At 39.2% G+C, this 13,609-nt stretch overlaps 1 protein-coding gene across 3 annotated transcripts in view; it reads right to left on the bottom strand.

The window, feature by feature from the left end:
• The window catches only part of LOC122869209 (protein shisa-6), a 76,120-nt gene that overhangs the window by 32,737 nt on the left and 29,774 nt on the right, over nucleotides 1–13,609 (bottom strand). The gene's annotated exons all lie outside the window — the stretch shown is intronic.

Raw genomic sequence — 13,609 nt, forward strand, 5'->3', positions numbered from 1 at the left:
CAAATGTTCTGGAGCCCTTTCATAAATTAATTTGCAAGCGCTGCTTGTGGGCAGATTGCAAATAGTGGCAGTGTCACAAATGATTGTTGCTGATAAATTGCAGATACATTAGTCAATCCTACAGATCTCTTGCATGCTCATACGTGGGTCGCAGGTGGTGTTAGATTTGATTAGTGACAAATGTGCAAGAGGGAATGATCTCATGTTGCAAATGCAGCTGGCGTGTTGCTATCTAAAGCCAGAGGAAAAAACTAATTAAAAGTATTTTGTATGATTATTTATTTTCTTCATTTGAAAACTGTGTTGGATCTCTGCTATGCAATAAATGGTTAATTTATTCTTATACACTGGTAATATAATCAGTTGGCTCTGTCAGAGTTGTTGTAATTAGTATTGTATAGGTCGATAGAGGTCATAGATTAACTTAAATGATCTGGTTGACAAATCATCAAGATCGAAGCTCTTCAAATAATTGGAGGAGGAGATTTAAATCTAATTACAAAAGGTCTCTACCAACTTCCCAGAAATGCTGATCAGGAGTATGTGAAGTAATGAGCCTCCATTATGAACTGGCAGGCACCTCCTGTACTGCTGACACAGCTAGAAACCTATCGTCACCTTGGCAGATTAGAACAATCGAGCACATCAACATCTCAAATTCATAATTCATTTCCAGTGTGCAGTGTTTGATGAATGAAACCAGACTGGAGTTCATCATTTGAAGGAAGCCAGTCTGAGAAAGGAGCATAAGTCGTTACATTAGGTCATAGAGAGAATCACAAATAAAGGACAGCAGGAAAGACGATTTCAAATAATATCCAGCTAATTAAATTTCTCCAAAAGTCTGGAAAAGCCATTAAAATGACTCCAGTGCTGTTTGAGTGGATCATTATTGAAATTGCATTCATCTGAAGCACATCAAAACATAAAAATTATGATAAAGAAAAAAAACTAACTAACTGAGCTGCTGCTGGGTCACATCAGTGAACCAATGTTTCACTGCTCTCCCCCGTCGAACTGAATGTATCGCTTTTTACACAGTGCATGGTCTAAAAGCTATTGTGTGAATAGGTGCCGATTCATAAAGTCTTCACACATAGCTGAACATAATCCCAAACAATTCAAACATAATCACATATGGTCCAGATAACAGAGTAAACCAGACATCTTTGATGTTCACCAGTAGCCAGATGTGTGATGCATAAAGCTCTGCATTCTGGTGCACCATTTCCCTACACATTAACTGATTTTCATTAAAGAAGAATGTGGGACGCCTTGGTGGCCTACGGGTTAAGGCCATGAACCTCAACAACCCCAGTACGCTTTTGGAGACCTTCTTTGCATGTTGCTCGTTATCTTTAGCCCCCCTCATTCCCTGTCAGCTGTCTAATATTGACATAAAATAAAATTCAAAAATAAAGAATGTGTAGTCAGAAGGTGGTCACCTTCAGACCATGTGTACCCACAGTTTTCTCGGTGTGATATTGTACAGTTCAAATGGAAAATGTGAGTTTTATTCTTTTAGGCTGCTCACTTTCAATATTTTTTACAGTCAACACTTCGAGCAATTAAAATTATGGTTGTCAGATGTGCACAATAAAGTTTTTTTATTGCCAATTGTGTGCTCAGTTTTATTATACTTTTTAATGTATTCTACTTTTGGCCTTTTCCTTTGTTTCATCATTTGTTTCATCATTTCCCGTGTTCCCTGAAAACTATAAACTAAATTGATTACCTCCTAACTTTTGATGGCAATACTTGACACAGCATCACTATAAATAGCCACAGCAGTTCACATCCCATCTCCTACCAATAGTCAACGTTTATTTATTTTAACCTTGACCATGATCCTCCCACCACCTTAACCAAGTAGTTTTTAGCCACTAGCATGGCTCTAGAGACAACTGCCAGTCCACCACTTTGGTTCAGACTGAAATATTTCAATAACATTTGATGGATTGCCATGCTAAGTGGTACAGATTCATGGTCCCCCGAGGATGGATCCTAAGGACTTTGGTCATCCCCTGACTTTTCATGTAGCGCCACCATGAAGTTTATATTTGTGGTTTTGAGTGACATGTCTCAACAACTATGGGATGGATTGCCATGACATTTGGTACACACCTTCATAATAAGACGGTGTAGTCCCTCATTCGTCCAGGAGTGTTCTATCTAGAAAAGGTTTCAGTCGTAGTCATCTGGACACTGTTTTCAGAATCAAGACGTTTCGGCTCCCATCCAGAAGTCATTCTCAATTGTGAAAAAAAATGTGACGGGAACTAGAAATTTAAGCTACTGTGTTACATAAGCCCTGCCCTCAGGAAGGAATCTGCCTGAGTATCTGTTGATTAGCTAGTTTCACCTGAAACTGACCTGTTTCCAAGATGGCCCAGTAATCAGTAATCAGGCCTATTGTTTTCTGGCTGCATCTACCTCATCACTGTTAAGTACCTGATTAGCATGTGATTGGCGTGACCAAGGTGCTAATACACTGTGATAGACTTTGGGCAGATTGAATCTCAGACCACCATTTCTGTTCAAAGAGGAGTTCTCTTTTTTCACAAAAATGGCTTCCTTGACACCCCAGCACAGCCTTTCCTAAACCTTAACAATGTAGTTTAATTACCTAAACTCAACCAAACCATAACCACTTCATAGAGGTGGCAGATCAGAAAACAGCCACCTAAATAGTTTTTGTGATGTCATAACAGTTTTGGAAGGCACTGACAAACAAACAAGGCCTTCATGTTGACAGTCAAGATGCAAAATATCTCATATGGCTCATTTAAAACAACCAATATGAGCTAAAAGACCTAATTTGACGACTTGTCGGATCAGAGTTATTACAGTATACTAGGAGACTCATGTCATTTAATTTTTAACATGCACAGCTTTATTCACTGTAACAAGGCAATGGTGTAACAATTGTCTTGGTCTCCTTTCGGCGGTCTGACACTAAAGGATGCTTCAGAAGGAAAAAGGCTAAACTTCAGAAGGAGACGAGGGCAAATGAACCCATGTGGGAACTCTTAAAATACCCCTGTAACTAGGGCAGCACACGAGGCTCCGGGTGTAGCACGCTGCATGGCGAACCTGTCCATGCAGGGGGGGACACAACTTACACAAACCAACACGGGACACCGCTGGATTCTGCTAACTGGAGGTTCTGATAATAAAAAGGCATGTTGAGGACCTGTGAGTGATCGGGATTGAAATGTCATCATCTCACCTGCTGCACGGCGACTCAGATGACTGCGCAGGGACAGCACATAGACTTGGGGATTAACTCTGGAGCTTCTACTTTGAATTTTAGCAGTGCCAGCGAAGTGAACTTCTACCACTGGGGTGTTTTAAAACAACCGAACCGAGCGGTGGCGGTTAAAGATTCATGGGCTCCACATTCACAGCCATCCGTTTCACTGATGAGGTCTATAGCGAGGGATTAGGGGAGCCTTACATATTGTTGAAAGTAAATTGGTGCCTCTCAATTCTCGCAGCATTACCCAGTCTGTCCTGCACATATAATGAATTCCAGTAATGAACTGGCCTTATACAGGAGAGCACAATATAAGCTGTAAAGTGTTGTACTATGCAAACCACATTTGTCACCATTACAGTCAATATTTGGTGACTGCCACAAGATGAATGTGGCCCTGGGGAACAATGAAAGAAGCCTGGCCTATTTTAATGTGAGTCATGATAGTCTCTGTGGCTCTGGTAGGCCCAGGTAATGGTCTGCATTGGACAATGCAACACCAGCTATTCTCCATCACTTTGATGCTCTACTGTATGTATCACACCGTTAAAGCATTAATATTACTTTGAGAAGAATAAAAGTATGAGGGTTCAGGCAATAAAACAAAAAAAACTCCATGCTTTTGTGTTTAAATTGAGGTCTTACTAAGCTTTATTTCTAAGTCGAGGCTGACCCAAATATTGGAGACGAAATCACCTCCTTTTCTATTTGTGCTGGTTGTCTCTGGTGACTGAGTGTAACATGGAATCAATTCAACTAATTGCAGACTTTAAATGGAATTGTTCTGAGCCAGTAACTGAATCGATGCCAAAACTGCAGCCTTGTTCAGCCAATGGAAAACTAATGATTGAGTTATGTCTATTAGCTCCGTCTTCAATTATCTCTTTAAATTTCCCCGTTAATTTTCTTAAAATGTATGGGGGGATCATTTGGTTACATTGTAACTTTAGTTCTCTGAGTTAAGAGACCATCCCTCCAGCTTTTAGACTACTCTGAGACATGCTCCACCCAAACCATACCATGGCATAAGACCATACCACTGCAGGTGTTAAGCTAATCAGTAGGACGTTGACAGGCAAACTGATCTATCTTAAAGAAGTATTCTAGAGAGAGAGAGATACTTCGTGAGGTGAAGGAGACAGGTGCATGTTGGTTGTAAAACAGGAAGTTAGTTATTGTAGTTTGACACGCTGATTTGGCTGCTCATCAACACGGTCAGCAGCAGCAGCGGCATGTGATACAGAGCTCATGGAGGCAGTTAAGGTACTTTAAAACCATTAGCGCCCATTACTTTGCATCAAACATCGTACTCCTCCTCAAAGTCACGACTCAAATGTGAACACACAGACACGATCCCCATAATTTTAGATGTGTCGACTTTGTCTTAGAAGAGACCCACAGTTAGATTTGAACATCCCTGTGATAAAGAACACATCTCTCCACACTGTCTGACACTATCACTGTGTATTAGCCTACTCTTGTCCCTTCACTAAAGCTGTATGATGATATGTACATATGTAAACATTCAAACCCAGCGCTGTTGGGGGCTGTACCATTCCATCAGATAAAAATACTCTAGATGTCTCATGCAACACTTTAAACACCATTCCTCTGATATTCAGCCTAACATATTTGGTATCTTTGGAAACACTGGGATCTCCACTCGAATTTAAAATAATGTTCTGTAAGCTGAAGAATGTTTGGCAAAAACAGCATGGTTTGCAGAGATGGAGACACCAGAGGGTCCAGCAGTGTTTTAAAAGTTGAAAAGGTCCATAAGTACAACTTTTTGGAGGTTGATGTTTATTATTTGGGCAAGCATTGGGACTTCTGTCTTCTAAAATGGACCTTCTAGTCTGTACTTTGTTTTGTAGCAAAAACTCTGCAAACTTAATGTTGACAATGCACCACTCCGAGATTATAGACATGTCATGGGAGGGGGGTCAAAACTGTCCACATGGCTGTATTCTGGAATCGGAGGACTTAGTCATACATGCTACATTTGGTTACGTCATTGGGGGTGCAGACTTGGGCCAGTTTAGGTTGAAAAGCAGCTCCAGTTAGCAGCACTCAGGCCAGGTTTGGGCCAGTGCACTTGCGGAGATTTTGGGCAACCAAGTGCCAGACTTAAGCTTGTATTGGATCAAATATATTTGGGTCTTAAAAGTCAAGATCATTTAATGCCCCTTTAACCCAGAGGTAATGAGAATGTTTTTCACCTACTAAACCCTTTCAGCCAGCCAGAGTTTCCTCAGAGGACAACAGCTTGCTCAGCGATTCACACTGTATGCTTTGATTTTTTCCCTCCTGACCAGGAAAATCCAGCCACAAACAACCTGAAACTATCTGACCGTAAAGCATTTATTTTCTCCAGCAGTGTCAAGGGAACAGTCCTCACCACGCCACCTTTTTTTTTTTTTTTTTTTTTTTACTCTTGAATCCTTAAGCTTTATAAGAATCTGACAGCTACTCCTGCCAGAAAGCTTGTCAACAGTCTGAAGAACAACGCCTCAGGCCTGCTTAGCGTCTCCAGCCGGGGCCGGACATTAGCATTCACAGAGAGTATGAGGCTTATGTCCACATCACACCATGTGTGTGCATTATATCTAACCTCCCTCCAGTCCTACACACTACTAAATATCTACAAAAGGTACGTTGCCATGGCTACCACATTCAGACCTGCATGCCAACCCTTCTCATGAAGTGTAAAGCTGAAGATTTTCTGGTCTACAATCCTTATGTTAAACATATTCGTGCATAATCATATTTGTGCACATATGCACGCAAATTTGATAGATATTTTAAAGCTGCACTAATCAATATTTTAAAGCTGTACTAATCAATATTTTAAAGCTGCACTAATCAGTATTTTTAGTTTAAGTTCAAATTAATTAAAGTAATTAACAGAGTTAGGCCTATATTTATTTGCAGAGATACAAATCTCCATGTCATTATGTATAGAGATACACACTTGCACGTTATCTGTACACAAACACATGTGACACATACACCCTCCCAGCATGCAAAGCTACAAGAGCAGATCTGGGGCCAGTTTCATAAAAGCGAGTTGTGAGCACTGCTCACTTTAAAATTTTAAAATGATGCCAGGGTCCCGTTTCAATAAACGTCACTTCAAGTTCACTGCATGCCACTGGGTTTTAGTAACTCGCACCACTGATGTACAATACCAACAAAGGCACTTCCTGCATTATTAGCTAATGTTATGGCCCTCTCTTGTAGAGGAGCTCTATGACAAAATCTAGATTTAAGAACCTTTAAGACCTTTGTAGTTGATATTGAGATTGCATTGTGCATATTCCTTAATAAAGTTGTGTTTAGTCAAATTATGACAAATTAACTGACGCACAGACACCTAACATTACTGTTGGCAAATAACACAATGTAGAGGAACTGCTGTAACTGCTAGTGGGCATGACAGCACATTTTATGCCCCTGGGCCCCCTAACAGGTAAATGTTTGTGACATCACACTGCATACATTATAAATATGAAGCAGTTATTACAAACACTCAAGTCTTAGATTGAAAACTTGTAAACTTAAAGCCCTAATTTTAGTTTCTAGTTTAGTAGTTTTTAGTTTCAAAACCTTATTAAAAATCTTAGTTTCAGTTTTATGAATTGTGACATTATTTTTCATAAAGAAAGAGACAATATGTATATTAACTAATGACTTTCTTTACATTTTTTTTAAAGCATAAATCCTTCTGTTCTTAAGGTATCCTTAAGGTGACCAGTGAAGGTTAGAAGAAGTTTATAGTTTTGAACAAGACCCTGGAGTTGTGGCTACATTTAGAAACAGAAAAGAATACTGGGAAAAAAATTAATATAGGAGAAAGCGGAGGAGAGTAGCGATATAATAACTTTTCAAGTTATTAATTCAGTGTCTGATCTTGACAGTGTGGATATCACAGCAGAAAGTAGGCCATGAATCCCAACCAAAGATCATGTAATTTTCTGAAATGAACATCGTCAGTGCAAAGGCCAATAAAGCAGAGACACACCTCTGTGCTCACTTTCCATAATGGGGTCAAGTGTTAAATATGTCGCCTTTCAGAGTGAATTTCATTTCCTCTCTTCCTGCGCCTCTGATCTGCAGAAGCCTTTTTTCTCTTGCTGTGACATTAAATTGCCGCAATAAAAAATAAAGAAAATATTGCCAGTTCAACATCAGTTAGCAGATCATCACAATTCATTTTAATCATGACGCAAGAACATCAGCCATCTGTAAACAATATGAATGAATAGTGATGTTACAGCATCAAAGGTTTTATCTTCAAACACCAAAGGAGTGAAATAAGGAAGCCAGTTAAAAGCTTGTAGGGGCCATTTTTCTTTCTGACAACTGCACACGTGACTCTAATACAAAATGAAGAGTTCGGCTGATCCTGTAAAACCCAGCAGAGCATCTGTTAACCTTCTCTAATCCCTCTTCAAACCTATTTTATGCCCCTGGGCAGATTTAGATTAATTCAAAATCTAACAAATAAATTATGATGTATTTTGATGTAATAATAATAATAATAATTACTAGCTGCCACATTTAAGTGATGTACATATTAAAGCATCAATAATTATAATCCAATAATATAATGAAATGGGCCATTCTGCATAATGAGTACTTTTACTTTTGGTACTTTAAGTACATTTTGATGTTAATACTTTTGTAGTTTTGCTTGAGTAAAGATTTTGAATGCAGGACGTTGACTTGTAATGATATTTACTCAAGTAAAAGATCTGAGTACTTCTTTCACCACTGGTGATATCAGCAGATTGTCTTGAATCCAGGCAGAGGTGGAACAAAGTCATTATTTTGAATGTCTTAAGTCTTGGCCAAGCCCCAAGTAAAGTCCAAGTCCTGAACAAGTCATTATGTGCCTCTTCCTAGTAACAATCACAAATTCATAAATTCGAATAACATTTCTGATGATCGAGTGTAGTAGTGTGTGTTAACGGGAGAAACTCCTGTTCACGTGGCTGCTGGGAACAAAAAACTTCACCTTCTGGAGAGCCTTTTGTAATATACCTGGCAGAAAGGAATCCCCCTTTGACGATTGTGAGAGTTAAACTCTTAATGTTTGTGCTGCTTTTTCAATAATCTCATCTATTGCATTACTGGAAAAATAATTTCCTTAGTGTAAAGATTTTTACTACTTCCTTGGACAAAATGAGGATAATATGGGGTGAAGAGGCTTGTAAATCAGCACCAGCGACTCCGTAATTACCTCGTCAGGTAATAAAAGCTTTCGACTTAAAAACACTCGTTGGGAACAAAAACACTTTGCTCGATCCAAACACTTTCAATCTAACCCACACTGCAAAAACAAACAAAACAATCTCCACCATAACAAGTAATTATGTCGATTGAGTCCTAGCATCTTATTGTTTTAACATGGGAAATGTTAAATAAATGATAAAGCGCCCTCTACGGTGGCCCAGTGTGCAAGAAAACGTGATGAAGTGCCCTCTAGGCTGCCCTACATGCTAGAAAGTTAGTTGGACTCTGCGTGCCTCTAAATGGTTAGACAGTTAATGGTTCCCTGTGTGTTTTTATTACAGAGGTGTAGTAGTGATACTTTAAATCTGAGTCACATAATTAAACAGTTTTAATCTTAACCAGGATTTGGAACTGCTTTCGCCTCTGCCCCTCAGACAGCCTGAGTCTCACCAGCAAAAGTTGGTAAAAGTCACACATCACTTCATGCTTCTTTAAAAACACTCATTAGCCAGTGTGCTGCCCCTCATCAGCCCAGTGTTCTCCCCCTCATGACTGAAGAGAATTTAATAGCCGAGGTTAATAAAGGAGCCACAGTGTTCATTCTGCATTCAGCCAGTCAGGCTGCAGCGGTAAGAGCAGGTGGGACTTTTTCTACCATCACACAAACAATCATGTTTTTTAAGCCAACAAGGATCCCTGATGGTGTCACAGAGAGGAAACACCACCTGCGCACAGCAGTCGAGCCTGTCGGCAGTGTTGGGCTACTGTTGATGTTTTTGTACGCAGGTTGGGTAGACTTATTTTGGATGCAAATTACATGAATAATAATAATAAATCTGTTAACTGGTCAGAAATGGTTCACGTCTTGATTATAGTACTGATCATGTTGTCCCCCACTAACAGTGTTGTGCAAGTTACTAAAAATGAGTAATTACTTCTCTCAAAAGTCGGGGTGTAGCGGTACACAAAATTCCCGGTTCGTTATGTACCTCGGTTTTAGGGTCACGGTTCGGTAAAAACATTTTTGTAGTTTATTTTTGAAAAATGTAAACATTCAACAGTGGCTCATTGGCCATGATTCTTACTGTAACAGTTAATGCACTCAAATATATTTTGTCAGTAAGAAAAATGAATGTCAGTAATGCTCCATCGACTCTGTTGATAGTTTATACGGAGCAGCACAACAGACACGTGAAGGCACATTGTAGCGGGTTGATGATGCCGTCATAAATGGCAGGCTAAGCCGACTAGCATGCTACAGCTGATGGACAGCAACTGGTGCTCTGCCAAAACTCGCTCTAGAATTTCTGTTCGCGCATGTGAGTAGTGAACATAAATAGACTATTTTGACAGTAATAGCAGCTAGTAACAGCTAACTTTATGCTTTAAGTTATGCAGACACACGGCTAAAAAAATATTTGTTACTGGATTTTCAGAAATGCCAGTAAGGAGCAATGACATGCATCAAACTTCAGTGTCAGGGATAATGTGCTTTATTGACAGACAGGTCACGCGGATTTTTGATTGGGGAATGAAAAACAAAGTAATATGCTGCTTCTTCTTCTAGAACAGAGTAAAAAATATAGAGGATTTTGGTTCAACTGAGAGATCAAAGTCAAAATTACAGCACTAAAGAACTAGAAGTGAGTCTCTTTTCACCTCATCAAGTGACAGAAAAACCTGAACATGCTGTCTTGCTCAAGTCCTAGCATGAGCATTTAATAGAGCTGTCTACCCAATAAAAAGAGATGATTCTGGTGCCAAACATCCTTTCAGACTTCTCTTGGGTCAATCTCCTGTTGATTAAAGGGCTGCGTTGAGGTGAAGACCCTCTGAGGAAGAGTTATTGCTGCTGTGCGGAGTGGCAGCTTGCTAATGATCTCAGTGGGAAAAACTTGATGAGCTTTAATGGCAGCTGTTAACGTGTTGATGCTGTGATGCGGCCCCTCTGTGACCGGGGGCCACTGAGGTTATACCTCAGCTTCTAGCTGTATCCTGAATGAACAAACAGTCCACAGGGACGTGCCAAAAACCTCTCCGCAATGTCACATTTCCTGCTGGTCGTCAATAAAGGTCTGTTCTGTATTCTTAGTACCCTGTAATTCAACGTTGCACTGCATTTCTGTTTTGCTGCATTATAATTCTACTACTACTACTGGTACTTCTTTCTGCTCTACATTGCAAGAAAAGAGAAATCTCTCTCCTATGTTGCTCTTCCGGCGGTTTCTCATATTTTTTCCCGATTAACATTGGAAGCTGTCATGTGCTGTGCGGACAGCAAAACCCCTGTAAAGTGTGGATTTGGCCTGTATAAATAAACTTGTCTTGACAAAGGCGTTTTGAACTAACTGAAACAAGATTAATCTCAAACACCTGTGTTGGCCCTCCTTAGTGAGAGTACCTGCACACTGCACTGAGGCTGCTCATAAAAGCTGGAATGGATCACTTAAAGCGCATCGCTTGGTGGAATTGGAGGAGTAAAAACTGGAAAATGAAAAAGAATGGAAGAGCAAAACAAACTCTTTTGCAATAGCGCATTCACTGCCAACAACACCGCCACTAAACTCAAGAACTGTAATGTTTTGAGAAAAGATGGTGATTCAAGGAGGTGAATATGCATGAACAGGGATCCCCTTTAATTCCCCAACCTTAATCGAGTTTCTTCAGTTGTCTAAACTTAACCATGAATTCGTTTTTCACAATAGTGATAGTGTGGGAATCAAAAACAGCCATTGAATATTTTCAATGTCCTGCAGATTTGTCCGGTATGAACATTTTGTCTGATATAAAACATAATCCTGGTGTCATTGCATTTCCCCCACTATATACAGTATTTGGCTAATTTCAAATAGACGCATCTAAATTCTTAAAAGAAAACATTGGATCAAAACAACTGCAAGTCTGAGCTCCAGCAGTGAAACGTCTTAATTGTTCATTTCTGGTGTGTGCTTTTGTTTTTGACACATGTGAAAGCAGTTTGGGTCATCAGAATTATAATGTTAATGTTAATAACATTAATCTGGATTTAAACCTGCCTCGTGGGGGTTTACTTTGTGACATTTAGTCTTAACTAACTCTAAGTAACTCTAATCTTAATTATGGGAATCACATAATTTAACACAATACTTTTCCATGTCTGTGAAAATGTACTTGAGTTAATCTGGTTTTAATGGACACTTTGGTCTAGGACTAGAACTAACTGGCTCTTTCGGATAACAGAAGACTGGATTGCATTTTGTCTGTTCTCAGTGCTTTTCACACCCTGTTGGACATTCAGTCTGTGGCCACGAGAAAAATTACAAAAAGCATTAATTAGTTAGCTGCAAAATGCCTCCTAATGCAAGGCATCCTCAATAAATGTAATAAGTAATTATTTTATGATTCACAGAGCTCATTCTTCACAAAATACAAAAGTATATATATTTGTGTCTGCTTTATTGTGCTGAAATCACAAAAATAGACATTTTTGGAAAAAACAAACAAGCCATGCACACTGAGCTGTACCTTGTTCAAGGCTCTGCTCAGGCCAGAGAGCCATCCAATTATCTAATAAAAACAAGAACATTGTCCTTTAACAGATAAACCACACACTGAAACCTTGACAGCAGAGAGACCTTGAAAACCGAGTCTAAGGAAACAGCGCAGGTTGAAAAAGAACACGTCCAAGGCCTGAAATGACATATTTTGTATGTAGAGGGAGAATGTCTTTGAAAAAGAGAGTTTTCATGCTCCTTGCGGTCGACTATGGGCAGATATTGCAGATGCCACATATGGTTGCATGTGTGTTCATGCCTGGAATGACTCAGACTGGTTTCAATTTCGCACAGTGTCTGGTTTCTCTGCCGCAGCCTCCCAGTCTCCTCTCACCATTTGTTTCTTTTTCTCCTCAGCCCCGCTGAAGGATAAATTACAAATGATAAAAGTGTGTTTTGCATCCAATCTCTCTACCACAATGCAGATGCCTCCAGTAATGAGGTCATTATTATGCATATCACAGATATCAAGAGAAATGAGCTTAAAAGCTTACACGTTTAATTGATTAAGGCAAACAGGCAGCCATGGCGCTTTGTAACAAAGAAGGCTGTTTTCTTAAAGGTTGTGATATTTGAACCACATATTCAAAGAGTTCTAATTGAATATCACTATACGTTGACTTCTAAAAACTAAAAAATGTCACTCTGAGGTTCATACAGCTACATGTTATTCTATCACAGCTGAAAAAGGGACAGGATCGACTCTGAACAGAAATTCATTGACAACTTTTTGAAAAATAGTCAAGATGCTTTCTGGACAGTCAGTTCTTGATCAACGCAGCAGCTATATTGGGATTTTAAAACTGCTTTTGATAACAAACTGTGGAAGATTTGTGGCCTTTAACCTAAATCTCACTCTTTATGCCACAGACATTAGGTTTCGCTCCTGTAAAAATGAAAAATGTTAAGTTTTTTTATGTTTTAGTTACATGAGATGTATAGATATACATAATATAAAAATATTAAGTGTAAGGTTTTGACCTGGTGAAATCCCTAAAGCATAAAAACGACAGCGAGAGGCCTTCAGCGCCTCACAGCTTGTATATTTAAATGTTAAGCCTTTGCTTTGAATGGTAATTTGTAAAACAACATTAGCACAGCTTTAAAAGCAAAATGTTTAAATGCTGTCACTTAATGGTCAGTGTTCCGAAACCTGAAAGGACTTGACAATTTTCTTTTGAAGACTTGAACTTTGACTTGGTTGGACAGGACTTGAGACTTGACTTGGACTTGAAACTTGCCCTAAAGGACTTGAGACTTGACTGGACATGACTTGTGACTTGTCCCTCAAGGACTTGAGAGACTAGACTTGGACCTGGTTGGAAGCGACTTGAGACTTGACTAGGACTCGCAGTAAAAGACTTAAAACAGCTCAGCTTTTTTGTATTAATATTAGATATTCAGAATTTTGAAATACGATTCATTTCATGCAGAGGTCATTGATATCTGGAACATTACAACACCTCAGTGTTTCCTCAATTTTTATGATTGGCAGGATGGAAACATCATTAAATAATTCTAATAAAAGTTTGTTTTCAGATGTTTTAAAAGGAGAAGAAAAAGCAAATTTTACAGACAATATTTC

The sequence above is a fragment of the Siniperca chuatsi genome, linkage group LG21, assembly GCF_020085105.1.
Source record: "Siniperca chuatsi isolate FFG_IHB_CAS linkage group LG21, ASM2008510v1, whole genome shotgun sequence".
In the NCBI taxonomy this organism is placed as follows: Eukaryota; Metazoa; Chordata; class Actinopteri; order Centrarchiformes; family Sinipercidae; genus Siniperca; species Siniperca chuatsi.